Source organism: Perca fluviatilis, chromosome 20 (genome assembly GCF_010015445.1).
Source record: "Perca fluviatilis chromosome 20, GENO_Pfluv_1.0, whole genome shotgun sequence".
NCBI lineage: Eukaryota > Metazoa > Chordata > Actinopteri > Perciformes > Percidae > Perca > Perca fluviatilis.
Genome location: NC_053131.1, coordinates 21115870 through 21136825, shown reverse-complemented (window position 1 = coordinate 21136825; position 20956 = coordinate 21115870). Strand labels below are relative to the sequence as shown.

The 20956-nt window shown below is 42.4% G+C and overlaps 1 long non-coding RNA gene across 2 annotated transcripts; it reads right to left on the bottom strand.

Moving 5' to 3' along the window:
• Window positions 1-347: 347 nt before the first annotated feature.
• LOC120549476 lies at window positions 348-17863 on the bottom strand. 2 transcript variants are annotated; one of them, XR_005637391.1, is made up of 3 exons: window positions 17753-17863; window positions 14446-14644; window positions 348-927 (listed from the first exon to the last, which is right to left on the bottom strand). It is a non-coding gene; the product is annotated as an uncharacterized LOC120549476 (long non-coding RNA). The 2 variants fall into 2 exon arrangements; XR_005637392.1 differs by having other exon boundaries at window positions 14450-14644.
• Between the last annotated feature and the right edge of the window lie 3093 nt (window positions 17864-20956).

Below are 20956 nucleotides of genomic sequence, written 5' to 3'. Positions count from 1 at the left end.
TGGGACTGGCTCTAGTGGTTGTAATTCTGCACCAAGGCTGAATTTTGGGAAAGAGACTTCAGATACAGTATTAGGGGACCACTAAGGCATATAAAAGCATCCAAAGAGCACCAGGTCATGGGACCTTTAAGATTGGGCCCTAGCCTGGCACGGTACCTCCGCTGCCATCTATGTGTGAGCGTGTGTGTGTGTGTGTGTGTGTGTGTGTGTGTGTGTGTGTGTGTGTGTGTGTGTGTGTGTGTGTGTATGAGAGGTGCATTGTAAAGCTACTTGGATAACAGCAAATGCAGTCCATTAACCATTTACCTCAGAAATGGTCATATAGTTGAGTCAAACCTATGACATCATTCATACAACATAATTCTTTTAATGGAAATCAAAGATTTACATCATCTTGTTAATCTACATATGTAAAATTTTGTTAATTTCTTCAAACAAAATCCCAAACCATGTTACATTTGTCATTAGTTGTAGATTACAGTAATTCTATTACTTTTGCACCTTTTAAAACAATAGTGCACTAATAAGTGTTTTATGATGTGTGACAACTCTCAGTAATGAAGAATTGTCTCTCAAAGCCAGTGTGTTGCTGAATGAAGCACAAAAAAGTCATTTACCACTTCTTTCATCTCTCAGCTGAAGGCAGCCCAAATAATAAAAAAAATAAAAGTCTGTGAAAAGGAGTACAAAAGCCATTTAATCTCTCTCATCTTCCTCTTAATAACTGCAAATTTCCCCTTGGGCCCATGGGAGAGGGCCTCTCTGTGCCGCTGCCACCTTATCTGTCGCCTCCATATTTCAGCATGCCGAGCGGCTCCCTCAGTACCCAGCCCCCGGCCTCCTCTCGCTGGGGCCTGTGGGGAAGCTGGGCTCCTGGGCCCGCCATTGTTCTGGCCTGGGAGGAAAGTCCAGAGAGAGCCCTAAAAGCTGGAGAGTGGGAATATTAAAATAAAAAACTTGAGCCACTGCTTCATTAAGCAGCAGCCTTTCACAAGCAAACATATCAGAAACAGCCCCCTTTCAGAGGCAGTAATTAGCAATTTGGAAACCTTGCCCCCTCAGGATATACAGTTTCAATTTAGTCAGCAGCTTTAGATTCTTAGGCACTTAATATTCATTGTTTCTGCCATCTTCCCAATTTCTCAATGTACATTGTCTAGTCTTTCACTGGCGATAAAGTGTTTTATCTTTCGTGTAATTCTTCCTTTCAATGAGCCCTCTGCAAGAGAAGTTAATTTTTTTATAAATAATTTTCAAAGGGATTTGCAAAGAATGTGAGGGATATGATAGCAAAGTGCTCTTCATGAAGTTCCAGGCTGAATATCATATGGAGCTTGTGCTTGATTGATTAAGTCTGGCTGTAAATAGTGTAAGGGAAAAGTTGCTGCAACTTACCCGGGGAATTGTATTGCTGAAAAAACCTCTACAACTGATGACATGGATCAAAGGATATTCAAGTTCAAATGATATTTGATAAAAGGACATCCAGATGTACCAGCACCGATTAAAAACATCTTCAGTTTGCAAAAGTTGTAGGTTGACATTGGCTCTTCGCAATGATTTTACATTATTTACTTCTATTCCACAATTACAGACTTATGAGTACTGTCATTAATTATTTTCCTGTGTTGGTATTGGCATGGTAAACCATTTGTATGGATTTAATGGCAAATGTTTGCAAACTGCTTATTAAGTCAAACCACATATTGTACCTCAGGGGGGCAAGACTGACACTTATCTTTGCCACCATGGAGCCTTTGTTTCAAAATGCTACCACTTCCATTCATTTCCAATCAGCATTGTCTAATAGAAATAATTGATTTTTGCCTCTTCTCCACAAATGAAAAACGCTTGTGATTAAACATTTTGTCTCCAAATCTAAATTCCAAGATCCCCATCAACATTTGAGAAAAATAGGCAACTCATTAAAGCAGGAAAAAAAAAAAGTAGCTAGGACGTGAAAAGAGGAGGCTGGGACTCAAATAATGAATGGAGTCCGAGTGAGCTATCTTTCCCAGGCAGAGCGCCACTAGGGATGCAAACTCTCAGCCACCAGAAATGAGCTACCTATCTGTGAAAAGAGTGACTGCTCCATCCTATTTGATTTGGCTCTCCTATCATCTCTTAAGAAGATGTCAGCCTTGCTTCTTCTATTGCTCTGAGCCTTTATCAACCCGGAGACGATTTCCCTGCAAAAAAAAAAAAAAGGAGGGGGAGACGCATTTCAGTGCCTTTCAGTGAGCAACACTAAAGAATAAGTGTTATGCGATAAAAAGGGGGTTGTTAAATAGATCTGTCTATTTGTATGGTAATAATGATCGCTTAAAGACTCTGGGCTTCGTGACTTGTAGAACAAGGAAACAAATCTGTATTCAGGTATTGTGTTAACACGACTCTCCAAACGACCTTGTGAAACTTTCATACAGTAAAAAATGAGTAGAATTCCCAAGTTTTTTTTTTCGTTGTTTAGAGTGGAGGAGTCCCTGCACTGAGCAAAGCTGCCCATCTCAAACTATTGGAGCTCTTTGCATTTTAAATGATCTTTGTCAGAGTTTTTATTGATTTTAATCTGGTACAGATTTGAGATTGTAATTTAGTATTTAATATTCAATTCAGGATATCAGCAAGAAATTCGTAACAGAGTGTCTGGTAGTTAAATATGTTTTAAATAACACTGGCAGTGGTGGAAGAAGTACATTGGTTACTTAAGCAAAAGTAGCAATACCACAACTTATACTATACTCAAGTACAAGTAAAAGTGCAGCATTTAAATTTTTACTGGAGTTAAAGTACAGAAGTATTAGAAGAAACATATACTAAAAGCATATGCTATTAATGCTATTTTCCCTTTGAGCGCCTCAGTAAGCCATACCAGTGAGCCACCCTGCCCAGTAGCAGGAGTAAAAGGACTGAGGCAATCATTAGACCCGTTTAAGATGAACTGAGCCTCGCCTGTAAAGTGGATGAGAGCAGGCGCGGCAGCAGTGGGCGGTGAAAAAAAGCCGCGGTCAAGGTTTCCAGCCGTTTCCAGCAGCCTTTAGTCTGGACAGGAAGTCATAGAAACACTCACATCCTGAGTGAGTGTTGAGGATGTTCAGATTCCGAATAAAATGTTATCAGACCCATATATGAGCTTGTACACAGTCTCCGGTTGTTTATATTATGACAGAGTAGCTGTTAAAATGCTCTGCAGGCGATCTGTTGCTGATGTTAATAAACAACAGACTGTAGATGATCCGTAATCTGAACGGATTTAGTCTCTCTGACTTCTAAACCTCACCATCAGACACACAACAGCCTTTAAATCAGACAAATAGCAATTAAAATCCCTCCAATTCAAAAACAATAAAACGTTTATATAAAACGTCATCATGTGGAGTTGATTCTGAACCAATCAGCTGTTAGATCAGCTGAGAGCCAGGCGTTTTACATCATGCCCTGGGGCTTGCAGTCGGTGGAAAGCAACTGCGTTGCCTGGCTCTAAAAACTGCGGCGGCCTTGATCTCGTGAGGTTATCGTTGCCCACGTGTGCATGACGTCAGAGCAAGTCGGGATCAAGTCGGACACAAATCTAACCGGCATGCATTGGGCGGCGATCGCCGGTGATCGATTCTGCGCAGGCCTGGCTCATCTCGAACCAGCCTATTAATGTTTTAACTTACACCTGTGCTTTTTCCTGCTAATCAGGAAGGCTGACCACCTGGTGAGCTGGTGCAATCAAAACAACCTAGAGCTCAACGCTCGAAAGACAGTGGAGATGGTTGTGGACTTCAGGAAGAACTCAGCCTCAGCTGCCCCCATCACCCTCTGTGACTCCACAATTGACACTGTGGAGTCTTTCCGCTTCCTGGGAACTATCATCTCCCAGGATCTCAAGTGGGAGCTGAACATCAGCTCCCTCATCAAGAAAGCACAACAGAGGATGTACTTCCTGCGGCAGCTGAAGGAATTCAACCTGCCAAAGACAATGATGGTGCACTTCTACACAGCCATCATCGAGTCCATCCTCACATCCTCCATCACCATCTTGTACGCTGCTATCACTGGCCACTACCACTAGCCTTATCAACAAGGCCCAGAACCCACCCTGACACTCTCCACACTCCACCTCTGGCTCTACATGCCACTGTACTTACTCTGCTGTACTGCTCTTTTTATTTTTAATACATACTGTGTATACATATTTATACTTATATTGTTTATATTCTAATATTTTTTTCTAATATTTTATTAACCTTCTTATATTTAGAGAATGTGTGACATGCACCTACAACACCAAAACAAATTCCTTGTATGTGTAAAAAACGTACTTGGCAATAAAGCTTTTTCTGATTCTGAATCTCTCACAGCAGACATGTCTTGTCGTAGTAAAAACAGCACAGGTGTTACTTATAACACTAACGATGGCTTTGCACTAAAAGTGTCCCAGTGAGCCAACAGTGAGCCAGCATGCACAATACCTGGGGTGTCATTTATAAATGTGCCGTACGCACAAAACGGGGCTGAAAATGTGCGTACGACACTTCCCACGCAAAGGTTGTGATTTATAAAAAAACAAACTTGACGGGAGAATGTGCGGTCCTCCACCTAAACTCTGACCCATGCGTACGCACATTTTGGAGACAAAATAGGAATTGGCGACGCAGATGGTGAGGTGGTGAACTGAAGTCAGACTGCAGATAGTAAATAGGAATAACGATAGGATGGGGATAACTCGTAATATTTTCAAGTATTGATGCCTCGCGCACATTTTTGCACTCCATATCATCAACATTACCATGAAGATTAAATCTAAATCTAGTGTTATTTGTGCTTGTACTGAGTGATAATTGTTCCATAAACACCTCCAACTCAAATCTTGAATACAAATTTGTTCTTAATGTTTAATCGGCGCTGTCTCGCAGTCACATTGTCCACTACGGAGCGCAGGAGGAGGGGATGGCCCAACTGCATGGAACACAGGATAGCATTTAAATACCCTAGCATTAGATAATGGCAGAACACAGTATAAATAAATAAATAAATAAATAAATAAATAAATATCTGTCTTTAATGCTGTGCATATATCATCAAATGTCAAAGTCTGAAAATACAGCCGTTAAAGGTGCCCTGCCACACGTATTTCATTACTTTGTGGTAATGTCTGAAGTTCTACCATGGACTCTGTAACATTTTTTGTGGAAAAAATGCCTTGGTTATCTTGTTTCAAGCCATTCTAGCGTGGTATATGAAGCCAGCAGGAAGACTCCATGTCATCAGAAGTTGAATTTGTGCCAGTTCTCAATATTCAATGAGCTAAGCTGCTTGACTCTGATTGGATAACAGCTAGCCAATGAGAGCCTGGCTATCAGCATCCTTTACCCAGATCAACTGGGCGTGCTCATGAATAGTAATGAGCTCAGGCAACATGATGTCAGACTCGCCAGCTTTTGTAAGTGGCCTGATTTCTCAGCTTATTTCTTTTCAGTGGCTAGAGCTTACAGAGGAGGTAGCAGTTCATTTTCACATTCACGACATAACACAAACACATATGGACCTAACATATTTCAAAAAATAGTAAAAACGGTTTTGTGTGGCAGGACACCTGTAAGCTCTCGCGCAATCGTTACCCTTAAAGGTCCCATGACATGGTGCTCTTTGGATGCTTTTATATAGGCCTTAGTGGTCCCCTAATACTGTATCTGAAGTCTCTTTCCCAAAATTCAGCCTTGGTGCAGAATTACAGCCACTAGAGCCAGTCCCACAATGAGCTTTCCTTAGTATGTGCCATTTCTGTGTCTGTAGCTATTGAGGAGGAGAGGGGGCAAGCGGAGGGTGGGGGTGGCCTTGACCAACTCGTCAAGTGAAAAAAGCCATGATGTCTCTCTCTCATGGGTGGGCCAAATTCTCTGGGCGGGCAAAGTAGAGAACGGGGAGGTAAGCAAGATTTCAGATCGGCCCATCTGAGCTTTCATTTTCTCAAAGGCAGAGCAGGATACCCAGGGCTCGGTTTACACCTATCGCCATTTCTAGCCACTGGGGGACCATAGGCAGGATGGGGGAATGCATTTTAATTTTAAAAAACCTCATGAAGTGAAATTTTCATGCCATGGGACCTTTAATGTCCTCGTTATCAGTCCGAACTTTAATACTGTTTGTGACAAAACCTGCATGAAGAAAAGTGTGTTTGCCTATTACACTTTCTTTCGTCTTCAAATTGTATCTCGGGGTGGGGGATACCACTAGTTGATGCTGTGTTGGCAAGATGTTAACAATCACAAATTGTTGTAAACATATAAATACTGCGGTGACCCCCATGGGTAATGCTGCATGATGGCACTGCTAGCCCTGCAGGAGGACTACGGCAATGGAAGAATCAGGAGAGAAAGAGACTTCAGGGACCATGACGATGACTGGCTAATATGCCGATTTGGATTCTCTAAAGCTGAGCTCTGGAGATGTGTGTACTGAATTGGGTCCAGTAGGAGGGCAACATGCCGGAACCGTGCCATCACGGTCCAAAACAGGTCCTAGCCACTCTAGGGGAAACCGGCTGTATTCAGAGGGAAATGTCAGACATCTAAGTGTTTAATTTATGAATATTATATATAATCTTTATCACTAAGGCTTGTTTGGATATAATATAAAGTTCTGTTAAATCTTATCATATATGTCTGGTATATCGAAGCTGTCCCCGAGTGCCGTAATGCCTGCCGTTTTGGGCGTATTATTAATACATGTAGTTATAGATCATGTTTCCCTACACTGTGCAAGAACAGGCCGAAATTATAATTCAATTTGCAGCTATTCCTGAACATCTGAGAAGTTTTTTGCTTTTTCTGCGTCAGTCATCATGATACGGTGTAACAACTGCCAGTGTCATTCATATACTGATCAGCATTCACAAGGTGCTTTGTATTGACTATTTATGGTTAAAAGTGGGCGTGTACAGGGCGGGATAAGAGGCTGATCCACGTATGCACACTTGTAGGTAAACTCTGATTTATAAAGGGAACATTGCTTACAGGTGTGCGTACACACGGTTTTATAAATCAGACTTTTTTTTGGCGTACGCCATTTTGGGCTTTTAAATAAGAATCCTACACACAGTTTTATAAATGAGACCCCAGGTTTCTGAAACAGAATCCTGTTCCTTGAGAACAGGAGAAAATCATTTGCAAAAAAAGTGTCAGTCTAGTCTACAATTATAAATATATACTTTCTGATGAGCAGTCTGTACAATGCAAATAAAAGAGTGGAAGAAGAGATGGCGGATGGCTGATGGCTGATGGCAAACTGCTCCTGATTGATGAGAGCAATGAGGGCACGACACTCAGGCAGCTCACTTGCCAACAATTTCGAACAAGTTCAGTGTCAGTGTGGGGCTGCACTGATGTGTGAAAATACTGAAAATATGAAATGCCAGTGGTCAGTTTCATGTGAAATTAACAGGACCAGCGATTGCTGCCTGACGATGAAAGTGAGAAAGAAAACTAACATGTCTTTATCCTTTCTGCCCACTTGTGCAGTGTAATTTATGGAATTATTATTAAGTGATGTACAGTACAGGCCAAAAGTTTGGACACACCTTCTCATTCAATGTGTTTCTTTATTTTCATGACTATTTACATTGTAGATTCTCACTGAAGGCATCAAAACTATGAATGAACACATATGGAATTATGTACTTAACAAAAAAGTGTGAAATAACTGAAAACATGTCTTATATTTTAGATTCTTCAAAGTAGCCACCCTTTGCTTTTTTTGATAACTCTGCAAACCCTTGGTGTTCTCTCAATGAGCTTCATGACGTAGTCACCTGAAATGGTTTTCACTTCACAGGTGTGCTTTGTCAGGGTTAATTAGTGGAAGTTTTTCCCTTATTAATAAAAAAGCACATAATTCCATATGTGTTCATTCATAGTTTTGATGCCTTCAGTGAGAATCTACAATGTAAATAGTCATCAAAATAAAAAGGAAACGCATTGAATGAGAAGGTGCGTCCAAACGTTTGGCCTGTACTGTATATGAGGCCCAAGGAAACATTTATACTATGGATCTTTACTACTTAATAGTGTGAAACATGACTTAACACAAACCTATTAATAAACTAAAGGCTGCACATATGAGGGAAACCTAACGATCCACAAATACAAATCCCTAATGACAAGACAAGCACTGCATCGGATCTCATGTCCACATTTTGTCTTTCCATACGAACCATCAACATTTTAAAGAGTAATATTTCATTAAAAGCCACCTTATGGGCGTCTCTGCTTAGTGGTGTACGGCACATACCATGTTAACACAATGTCCCTAGTTGGAGTCCAGCTGGGGACCTTTGTTACATGCCATATCTCTTGTTCTCTCCTCTCCTCCTTATTCTACTGCCAAACTACAAAATAAAAGCAAAGTTTCCCCCCAAAAAAACAAAGAAGAAACTAAGCATTCTTGTATAATTTCTTTCTTCTGTATTTTTTGTTATGTTTTTGGAGGTCTGTCAATGCTACAGAATGGTAAAATATAAGCAACATCAATTAAATGCAAAAGTACTAATTTAACCAAGACACGTGAGCACTATTTAAAGTGTAGAGAAAGCGCCCTTGCACGTCTCACCACTTACAATATTATATTATTATGTGTGTTAGTCCCTCACAACTGGGTTGCTCTCCTACTGCTGCCTACTGCTGAACTGAGGAGGAGGAGGAGGAGGAGGAGGAAGAGGATGCAGGCTACACAAAGCTCTCCAGGCCCGGCGAGGAAAGCACTAGAGGTAGATTGATTAGCCTGCTCAGTTTGGCTGATTAATCAGAGCCTGTTATGTGGAAACGAGCACCATTTATGGCTGATTATCTTCCCTGAAGGCTAAATCTAAGGTACAATCCACAGTGTAACTTTTCAACCTCCATTTAAACCCAGCAATTTCCAACTCCTTTAATGAAAATGTTGCTTACATTTGGTTTCATGAAGTTTCACATTACTGCTGTAGGAGTATCGGGCTTAGCATTTTTCCACTTGAATTTGCCAAAATAAATAGCCAACAAGTCAAAGCAGAAGTAAAAAAATAAATCCTTCTATCAACTCATGTATTTAATTAAGCAAAAATGAACAATTTTACCAGACAAAGCCTACTTTCTAATTTCATGGCAGCTAATTACTTATGGCTTTAGGCAATAGCCTGAACCGTCCGGCAGGGAAAGATTTAGGCTAAAAAGGACACGTCATGAAGACATGAAAAAATCCTGCTTGAGTGGCTAAAATCAATTAGAAAGACAGGTGCTAATGTAATTGAGTTTTACTCATTTAATTGATGCCCTGGTGTTCCTGTTATTTCAACGTCTTTTTTTAACACTTATTCTTTTAAATAGTAAACATTAAAAAGCTTGGACTTAATCCTGATGTAGAGTGGGTGTTTAACTGCTTTAGTATTAGCTTTAAAACAATTGAATTAAGATCATTCTAAGCCTTTTCAAAAAAGATTACATGTGAAAACCGACAGGTCAATGTCTTTGTTCTATGTGAACATGACATTTCACTTTTTTTTTTTTATAATTGTCTGTTTTCAGGAGAAATGACATTCTCAAGTGTAAAACAAATAATGTTATAATGCAATGCCCTGTGGTGTAAAGAAAAGGTGAAAATATTTTAAAAACATCAAATGTATAAATAATCAACAGATTAATTGACAATGAAAATAATTATAAGTTGCAGCCCTTGTGCTAAATAATTAAACTTTAACTGCTTTTACACTGTACTGTGTGTAGCTCTAATGCAAGCAAGAACAGCCTCCATCATGTGCTTTACTGAAGAATCCTAACTAACTAACTAACTAGCTAGCTAGCTAACTGGCCTGATCCAGTAACAGTGAAAGAAAGACTTTATGCAAAGTATCAGTGACCTTTTACATTGAAGTGAGCTTGATATTATAGTAATGCTGACACTTCTAAAATGGAAAGTGAACACCTATCGCCCTGAGGACAGCTGCAATCACCCCTTTCATCGTGTACAGTTCATTCTCAATGGAGCTAGACCACAGTGTGACACAGGACTTTAACTTGCCTCTCTATCACTACGCTACACTAGCTATGGGGGACAGAAGCAACGGTTTGGTAACATAAACCAGACTACATTGAGTGTTTGAATTTCTGTTTGGTCTTATCTGTGGACAAGCTGTGTTTTAGTACTAGTCACAATGTATCACAGGTTTCTCTCTGAACAATAGGAAAGGACGTTTCTAGTGGTACCAGCGTCCTCGTCTCCATGGTCAACCCTTTAATGTTTACTCCACACCTCATGTTATTGTCCAGCCCTGCAGCCAACGCTCGGCTCCAGAGTGGCCTCCCCCGGCCTGGTCACCAGTTTCCATTTATCTGCTGGGATAACTATAAAAATCTGTCAGGAGCAGGGTGGGTTTTTTCGCTCAGCTCAGCCCAGCCCAGCTGGCAGATTGAGAGCCCCCTGTAATGCACAAGTCTGTTTTTATTATTCTTGCTGGGGGAACACTATTTCATCAAGTGCATGATTCCACAGAAGAGAGGAGATAGCCCCAGCTCGGCTATATTTCTTCCAATCAAACATTCCAAGGGGAAAAAATGAGTGGGTGCCATCAAATCCCAGAATAATGCTGCCAGATTTTATGTAAAAAGAAGGACTGATGGACAAATACAGGAAGGCAAGACAAGTTTAATGACGTGTGTTCAGGAGCTGAGATTGGAAAACTGACAGAGAAAAGCAGCCTCTTTGCTGGAATATAAATTGTTGTGCGCTGTAAAAAGGCTTTTATCTGGAGTGAATATGGGGCGAAATACACAGGTCAGGGTTAAGTCATTTTCTCCGGCAAGTTAAGCGAATAATGAAGGCGAGCCCGCGCGGAGAAGAGCACTGCTACTGCCAGTTTGTCTTCATTTATTATGCCAAATCTCATGATTTTGGCGTTGGCGCAGTGAGTGCTCTGGCGCGCACCGGTGGACGACATATCGCTTAATTTACACAAGGTAATGAAAGCAGGGAATGGGAGGACAAAACAATTTACCTGCTGACACGGGAAGAAGTGATTTGCGAACATGGGGGGTGAGCGAAAGAACAGGCAGAGGGCCAGGGGCAAGTGGTGGAAGAGGGGCAGAGATAGGGATGAGGGGAGGAAAAGAGGGAAATGGGGAAGCATGGAAGAATAAAAGAGAGGGAGGAAAAAACAAAAAGATGAGGATGGCTTCAGCTTTTGCTCATCAGGTGATGATGAATGGCTTTGATGAGGCAACAGTAAACTCTTACTTTGTCTCTCCCTCCCCCACAGACACACACACACACACAAATACGTGCAATCAGGGGGCGAAATTGACCTCAAAACTGGAGGGTCTGTGCTGACAAGGCCCTTGTTTTACTCCTCCTTTCCCCACCAATTGTAATCACTTCTCAGAGAGACACGTGTGGCAGGAATGGGCGGCTTGAACATCACTCTGGAGCCGCAACAGGTATTTTCACCAAAAGACCAAATCTCTGACTGCTGTCTCACACCGGATTTTGCTGACTAGTTCAGTGAGCATGTACTTAATTAATATTTTTTAGAATTTTCTTACAGATTTTTCTTGAGTAGAAACTAGCATTAGATCAGTTTTTAAAAATTTGGTTTATTTGCCCTGCAGAGATGCCACCTACCAGCATAATTTTCTCTGTATCCACATATATTGGAATCAAAATTAACCAAATTACCACACAAAGGATTCAGATCTAAATTAGTGCCGTCAACAGCCAATCACTCCACAGTATTGATGGATGCGTTAAAAGTGCACAATTGGCCATTCAGCTGATGGCCTTTCACACAAGAGAAAAAAGTGTGGCCGAGACTCCCTGACAATATGGCCGAAGCAGCACTGTAATTTTCCAATCACTAGCCCTTCAGGCCAGGCCACTCCTTAGGGCAGTAAGATCAGATGAGCTCCGGCATTTTCTTTTGTAAGAGGCCAAACTCTATTTGTCTGCTCACAGGAACAAAAACAATCAGGGAGCCGAGAGAGACCGGCTTTTTGGTCTCTCTGGAGAAGGGCCAAAGACAGAGCAGGAGGAGGAGGAGGAGGGGGGTGGAGGCGGAGGGACAACGGGGTGACACAGATAACCGAATCCCCCCCCTCCCGCTCGCTGTGGGTGGTTGGTTCTGGTGATGATGAACAGGGACGCAGCTCAGCACCAGGTCCCTGCTGTCAGGGCTCTCCGCAGGACGAGACAGAGAGAGGAAGTGTCACTCTCGGCAGGCCTGCTGCGCCAACCTGGACTCTGCTGAGTCCTGCTGCTCGAGTCTTCACAACAAATCAAACACCATAACACCCACCCCTCCCCGAACACGGCCACACACACAGCTAGGCCTCCGCCACTGTCTGAAAGAATGTGTTAGCAAAAATAACCAGACTGTTGAGCATTCTGCATCTTGGTCGGATGTGGACTGATATTTAGGAATATTCAGCTGGGCTCTCCTTGGGAGAGAAACTAGTCCTTGGGATACGGTTGTGGGGGGGGGGCTCCTCTGTCCTCCACCCTCCCCTGGCCACAGCTCTCTCCACAGGCTTATTTCCCCTCACAATGAGAGGTGACAGTGAACAGTGGAACTCGTCAGTGTGAATAACACGCAGTCATGCTTGGTGAGACCCTCTGGTTGAGCGCAACACACACACACACACACACACACACAAGGGCCCAGTGGTAGGCACGCTGTCAACCTCAGTGCACTGCCTTCCATTACAGTTTAACTGGGGACAAATTGAGCAATCTGATTGGGTAAATTTCACATGTTAGACATGTTTGCCCAGCTGACTGGTGTTTGTTGTACAGTACAACCACTTTCAATAGCTCCATGGGGTGAAAATAGTTGAGTTACAGGACATACATGAGTTCTTAATGAATGCAATCAACATAACGTTCAGTCTAGGATCATAAAGAAGGTCAGAGTGACATTTTTCAAGTTTACAAACTCAGCTGAGCTCACATTACTGTACCATCAGGTCTGTGGTAGTCGCATGTCCCTCAGTGATGTGCTGTTCTCTTGAGTCTTGCAGTGTCCTTCACTGGCACCTTATAAGAGCAGTCTATAACACAACCAGTGGTCAGGCTTAATTTACCCACTTTCTCTGTCCACTGCCCCATCAGCATATAGTATCACATAACTGCTAATGGGCTAATGGAGGGAGGAGGGAGGGAGCAGGAGCGAGAGGAAAATGGCGATAGTTAGGGAAATGGAGCTCAGGTTCATCCAAACATTTAATAACTTATCCAATATGGAGGCTCACCTCTTACTGGGCTAATTATATCATTTAACTTGCCTGGAAGTAGGGGCCAGCGTGGACACTGCTTCTTACAGTGTCATCACATAATTATGACTTATGCCAGAACGGCCTAGCAAGCCGGATGAAGTCAGCTTGCCATAAATTTTAATGATCACTTAGACAATACGAACATTCGCAGGGTTACGGCATTGGCAGGGGAAATACGCCGACACCGGAAAAGCTGAAGTGTGGAAACAGATGGAGAAGAGAGAGGTAAAAGGAGAAGAAAGGCATGCTACAGGAAGCAGAGGGACGAGATATTTGTGTGACATGTTTGGGGAAGGTGAGTTTAGAGTTTAGGCAGACACAGCCGCTTGACTGAGTGGGATCAGGTTCTGTGGTCACCGGGCTGCTAAGAGGCCAACGTCAGGCTGTCAGAGGGCTAAACACCCAAGTATAGTCTGTTTCAATGGAAAAACAGCAGCTGACACTCAACGCTCGCGGGCCAACTGCTGACCTCATTCTACAAATTAAAGGCACTGGACAGAGGGTAGAAGGCCTGGCGCGTCCAATATGGAAAGTCAATGCTTTATTCCTCAGTGCAGCAGAAGTTCCTAATAACTTTCGAAAGTTAGGGGAAAAAAGAAAGAGAAAAGACCATAATGGTGGGAAAATAGATGGGGCATAATGAAAAGGGCTGGGTGTCTTTTTTTAATAGCTGTGAAATGGCTAATTAGCCCTCTATGATTGATCATTGTGGGAGCATACATTGGGAGGTTTGAGTCTCCTGGGCTTTAATAGTTTTCTGGTAAAATAATTTTACATTTCTGGTAACCTTCAAATGTGGTATGTGGAAATTTTTTTACAAGGGGCTGATTTAATGTTGTGTCAATAAATATTTATTATAAGAAAATGTATCTTAGCATTAAAAATACGAGTGTAAACCTATACTAGTGCATAATAAGGGATATTGATTTCAGGATGCAGGTGGCCTACCCAGATATTCTGCACTTATGAAAAAAGGAGAAGGCAGAGCAGGCCAAAGAGAAGCTGATCTCTCTTGCACTTAATATTAATGTCTGTTTTGTGGCTCTCTCGTTTCAGGAGTACCCAGCTCCTGCGGTGGAGCGATTGAATGACAGAGATTACCTGTTTGGAAAGCCTCACGAGACAGCTGATTGATAATGCATGACACAAAAATGTTTCTGTTTACCCACAGATATGGCTGAGCCGGGTTTCAGTTTCTTGTTTTTTCTTCAGAAACCTGATTCACTGGACTGAAGTGGATTGAGGGGGTCAGGAGGTCTTAACTGAGTGTCGACTACGGCGTCTGGCTCCATAGGTACCTGTACCTTCTTGACCGGGGGGGGGGGTCGTCTACATCATGTTCATCCCATTCAGCCCGTGTTGTCCTAGAGGGGATATAACATGAAAACATAATCTCACACCACAATTTCATTCCTTTAGCAGCATTAGATCAGATTGAAACTTCCCTGCACACTTTCCTGGGGCTGTCAAATGAGCTGTCAGTCATGTGTCAGAGCTAGCCCTGCTCATCTGCTCTAATACATCACACAGCCTTTTATATGGATCAGTATGAGTGGGACTCTCTACACAAACGCCAGCAGCTTCTCCGCTGGGACGCGGGGTGATTGATAACATTTCCCCAGCTCTTCACACTCATGCCCATTTGTATAGTTGGTTGGAGAAGGGCCCCTGGTGTCCACTGACATCTACAGTGCCCATCATCCCATTCTGATACATGCCAGGAATGGGCAGCTTTCCATTCATAAAGTACAGTGCGACAGCCGGTGACAGATCACTCGTACTTGATGCTGATATTTGTATTTCCCGAACAAAAAAAACACAGGAAACTGGCTCAGGTGCTACCTGAAATTAAAGATGGCAGCTGTTGAATCAACTATTTAACCTGCATATTATCACAGTTGAGAAATGTTTATTGCTCATTAGTATGTCCGTACAGTCTTAATGCTTTAGAAATTCTCAGCTGCTGACACTAGTCTGAGTGTTGAGATCACTGAGGGGAATCCTGAGCCTGTTTTTGTGTACAGTTATATTGGCATATTGGCCAGGCTAATGGCCACTTGGCACATAGACAGCTATCTATCCCAATTTCAGCCTCACTAATCCAATTGAGGCAACCAGCTTGGCATGAGAGAGACTCATCTGTCTTTACTGTTCATTAATAGGGCTCCTCCTCGAGCAGGGAGCCCATTCACATTCCTTCGGATCGGACCGAAAGCGAACCCTATCACTGAAACACTGGATCTGTGCTGGAGATTCAGCAAGGAGGGGAGGGGAGGGGAGGGGGACGGATATATAATCACTTCTGAAATACATAATCACTGCTGTGTGGGTATCAGAAAATATAAAACCTCCCGCAGGAATGAGCTATACATTTTCACAGACAGTATCAAAAAAACACTTGTCTATGCAGGTGTGTGATTCAGCTCAATATCATGACGACCACGCTGTTTTTTCAAGCCTGTCTCGCTCTGTCCTGAGTAAAGAGCCTTCTTGAGATTGTTTTTTTTTTCTTTATGTCTCGCGGTGGAATGATAATGTTTCCAATCTTGTTACATTGCACACAGAATTGTCTATGTTAATGATGGGCTGGCCCCCTCCCTGCTCCACTGAGATGCTTACTTTCAATTTGTGTACTGTCATCTCCCTGCTACACACGTGAAATTGATGCACCCTCTTCCTTTTAATTAAATCAAAAAACAGTCGGGGGTCCAGGCAGGTGGGAGACCTGCTCCCATATACAGCAATCACAGCCATGGCTGACTCCAGGATGAATCAGGGTTGCTCCTGTTCATCTTTCTTTGTGTGACTGTGTGTTGTTTGTGCGGCCAAGTTATTGTATGCATGAAATTGATATTAGACTTAAATTACAAGCACAAAAAGGACGTCAAATGATTTTTAAATCTTAATCAAATGGTTTTATCAAGAGAAACTATTTTGTTTTAGGTTCCACTACGTTCTAACTTTCTTATAATAATGATTTCAGTCCAAAAGCCAGTGGACATATTTCCTGGTAAATAAATAAATGGCAATCCCAGGTATCTTTCTCAGGTAGGTTTGCCCTCGGGCAGGGCTGGAGCCAAAGTCTAAGAAATGAGAGCGTAAAATTCCCACACATTAGAAGGCAGATAATTGGATTTCCTGTGTCCTGTAAGGTGGGCAGTGTGGTTCCTGCAGCTGTGACATTATCAAGGTAACATAACCTGAAGGCTGCGGTGTAGCAGCACAGGCCCCGCAAGGCCTGTCCTCCAGTTCCACATCACTGCCTGCTTGGCTATTCATCCTGTGGACCCTGCAAATGAAATTATGGGAGGAAGAGCAAAGGACATTCTTTGGGAATTAATCCCATTTATGCCTAAAACCACTTCAGATTTTTATAGTGAGGCCCTCTTTAGATGTAGGGCGCATTTACAATTAGACAAGGCCTTAGAAGGATTGAAAGAAATACTGTGTGTTGGTTTGTTTGTGGGGTCATTTGTAGACACAGACAGGAAATAGGAAAGCTCAGAGAAAAAAAACAAATACTGAAAGTTATTCTTAAAAAAAATCAGTTGTCATTGAAACACATGACACAGGCTTCACTTGACTCCTGACTGATCCCTTCATTTTAATATTACAGCATGGTCAACAACAAACAGAAGTGAAATGTATTAATTATGAGATAAATAAAAAAATGTAAATATCTTCTATACTGCTACTGAGAATAGAAATAATGATTTCATCTGAATACATGAATCTACAGCAGCCAACATTAACACACAAGTTTGTTTTTATTCAATTGATTATCAAAATATTTCCAATTATAAGATATTACAGACACTTATTGTGGTCACTGCAGTCAAATTCCATACAGCACTGACAGTCCTGCACATATTAAGTCCACCAGTTTTTTATGTTATAAAACGTAAAATTATAAAATATCCATTAGTAGTATAAATTACAACTATATAGTTTTGGAAAGGTATTGTACAGATATCCCTATTCGCTAACGTTACATTGGATTCCTTAAATATCATGCTGCAAACCACAACGCTAACCTAAATTAGCATACACTCACCATTGAGAAGGCTATACGAATCTACAGTGATATTATAGAAATGTATGTAGATTCATATGGCGATTGTTTATAGAGAAACCACATTTAGAAAAGTAGCCTTTATGTAAACGTTTAGGGGTAAAAAATAAATGTAATTGTTTTGTTTTGTTCCACATGACCACTTGACTGACATTTACTTCCTCTGTGGACGTTGACGCTTCAGTCTGACAGGTCAGTGCTATTTATTCTTGCAAAAAATGTATCCCAAATTTAAAAAAAATCTACTTTTTGTAGCAGTTTAGCATATAAGACAGACTTTATGCTAGTGCATCAAAGTGGCCTTAAAATGTGGAACAACCCGTGTCACCATGTCAAAATACCTACAAATAAATTGCAAATACAAATACGTATTGTCTTTAAAGCGTTGTTTCCATCTTACCTGTAAAAGAGATGCTCTAACTGCCTTCTTGTTGCAATACTCTGCTTTGCAACTCTGGTTTAACCATACTGCAAGAACAAGCACCTGACATCAATTAGCCCCGTCTGTTTGCTCTCGCGATGCATTGCAGATAAACACTGCCCCCTAGTGACGACACGGGAATACAACTGTTCAACTGAAATATAACCCCAACATTGTTTTGAAGAAACGTAATCTTTTCGTTCTTTGGGATCTTTGAACTCTTTATTAATTTAAGCTTAATAGAGCTGTGGGGCTTTATTGGCATGTGCTAATTTTATTAGCACATACATTTTATTAATTTTATTAAATAGATGATTTGTAATTTTGTTTTCCATCATGTTTAAAAGACCAATATATCGTTTAGTTTAACAACTATAAATAGCTGTTTATGTATAAAACATTCCAAGTATTTGCTTCTAAAGCAATATATATATGACTATTTAAAATCTATGTACAAAATACTACATAATATTGGATTAGTGTATATTTCTCATTTTCTATTGCCTTCATGTAAAATAAACACATATGGCTTTGTAACAAACCTCGAGATACAAAGCTGGACACAGACACACACACCACACACAACACACACACACACACACACACACACACACACACACACACACACACACACACACACACACACACACACACACACACACGTATTAGTACAAGGTCTGGGCTGATTACAGCTTGTTCACTGTCCTCATCAAGACCAGTCAGGACCACAGTCAGAGATGAGAGGCCCCAAACACACACATGCACATACACAGACACATGGCACATACAATAATCTTATTCTTTTCTATCCACTGCACACATACATACTGTACTTATAAACGCACACAAACATACACAAATAAACAGACAAACATAGGGACCCCGTAACAGCCTCCTCAGACAGCCTCAGAGCTCAGACAGGTCCCTGCCATTATCCCGTCCTCTACCCTAAACACTCAGTTTTAATTTCAAAGCTCTGATTAGCTGATGATTGCATGACAGCCGCCGAACCAGGTTCCCTTTTCGCCCGGCTCCCAGACTGCAACTCAATCATGCCCAATTAGTGGGTCCCCAAACACTCTCTCTTATTAGAGGACTCATAATCGACTCATTGTGTCCTGATTTGGCAAATAAATCACTCTGGAGGCTGCTGACTCCCCCACCTTCCCCGCTTTCTCTCTCCCCCACTTCTCTCACCCTTTCTTTCACTGCCCACTCCCCGTCTTTTCCTTGTCCAGGGTTCAGTGACAACGTTTTCAGGCGTGTTTTTCATTGGAGCTGACAGTTTGAGCAACGCCGGACTCCCTTTTTTTAAATATATATTCCCCCTGAAGAATGAAGAATAATTTAGCAGCTAAGGCAAGGCAGGCAGCATGTGGGTGTCCTTGTCCTACAAGGTTAAGAATCCATTCCATCTGAGCAAGAAAGGAGTGAATTAAAATAAATGATGGCCAGATATTTATTGCAAGTTTGTAGATGAAGCCAAGTCACTCCATTGGACCAGTGGGGCCCATGGGCTGCCAGTGGCTCAGTGTAACCGAGTGACCTCCCTACCTCTCCCTGCCTAACTGGGGAATAACACTCAATGTCACATTACTCCTCTCCTGCATTTGATGTATTTATTTATATCCCTATATATTTATCTCTATAAATGCATGTGTTGGGAAAATCAGGGTAAAACGTCAAATGAGATAGCAGGACGTATATGAAATTATCTGGTTGGGGGATGCTACAAATAATTGTAATTTGATTGGAGGGGAATTCTTGAGAAAGCTGAGCTTTGGCGACACGGGCAAGGAGATCCTGAATGAGACGGAACAGGAGACACAAATGTCCTTCAATCAGGAGACAGAAAACTCAAGGCTGCTCTGCCATACAGTAAATGTATTATATGGTATATGGTACAGTCAAAGTACAGCCCACTGAGTAATGTTCATTATCACATTGCTTTTTGAATTCTTTAAGGAAAATTTTACACACTACATATTCACCATTGATAATGTTCTTACAATTATAGGGGCCCACAAGTTGAAAGGGCCATCAAATATCCATTAGGACTATTTTTCAGCAGTGCCTTGTGCACTATTGTTTCCCAGAGTTCATAGCTACATACCGTTCCTCAGGACAGAGATCCAACATGAGAGCTTTACAGACTCAGCGGGTGGACCAGCTTGAGCTTGGGGGCTTGTGTAGCACTGGGAGGCCTGTGATTTTGCACGCATGCAGGAAACCAGTGGACTGTGATGTAGTGGACTCAGAGTCAGAACCAAAGAGTAGCTTTAGCAACGTCCCACTGTGACGGTGACGGTGAGCTCCCTCTCCAGGCTCAAACAGCTTCTCCTACAGCAGCAAAACCTGTGAAGTAGCCTCAGAATTCTACTTTCCTTTATCCAAACCAAACCAAGCCCTTTCCCCTACTCCCTCCCCTCCTCCACTCTACCAAGGGCTATGTGTTTTGTGTGTGTGTGTGTGTGTGTTGAGTGGTCATTAGTCTCTGTTTACAGTGGAGGGAGCCTGGCCAGCTGGCATGTGACGTGTGATGTGCCGCGCTGTGGTCTACCACTGTGAGACCCCTGTGGCAGAGTCGTGGAGGCCCAGCAACCTCCTTCCCCAGGCGGGCCGCAGAGACCGCGGCGAGCCCTCGGCAGATGGAGCCTCCAGCGTTTCTCGTCTTCTCTTCTACGAGCAAAGAAGAGGTGGAGCGAGCGATGGAGGTGGGACTGGCCCTGGCCCCCATCACAGATGCCAAGAGAAGGCTGAGACTCAGGCGAGGCCCTGCTGGGAGGGTGCTGGGCCGGAACAGGTGCAATCTCAGCCCCTCGATCCCCTCTGTCAGCACCTCAGTGGTGGAGCCCGCGCTCTCTTCCTGTCCTCGCTCCTTCTCATTCACACACTTGAGAGGTGTTGTGGGGCTACATCCAGCCCCTCCCTCCACCCAGCAACAATCCAGACACCAAAAATCACGACCAGACCCAGTGCTCTTGGTGCCTTCCTCTCAAAAGGAACACATAAAAAAAGTGCCGAGTTCAAAGTAAATTAATAGAAGTGTGTTTGTGACCCTCAGAGGGCAAACAGTGGAGTTGTGTTGACTCAGGCATTTTCCTCTGCGGGCTATGATAAGCTCCTCGGCTGACCTCGCCACTGCCAGGGGGCCAACACAACCTCTTTCCCATCAGCCCTTGC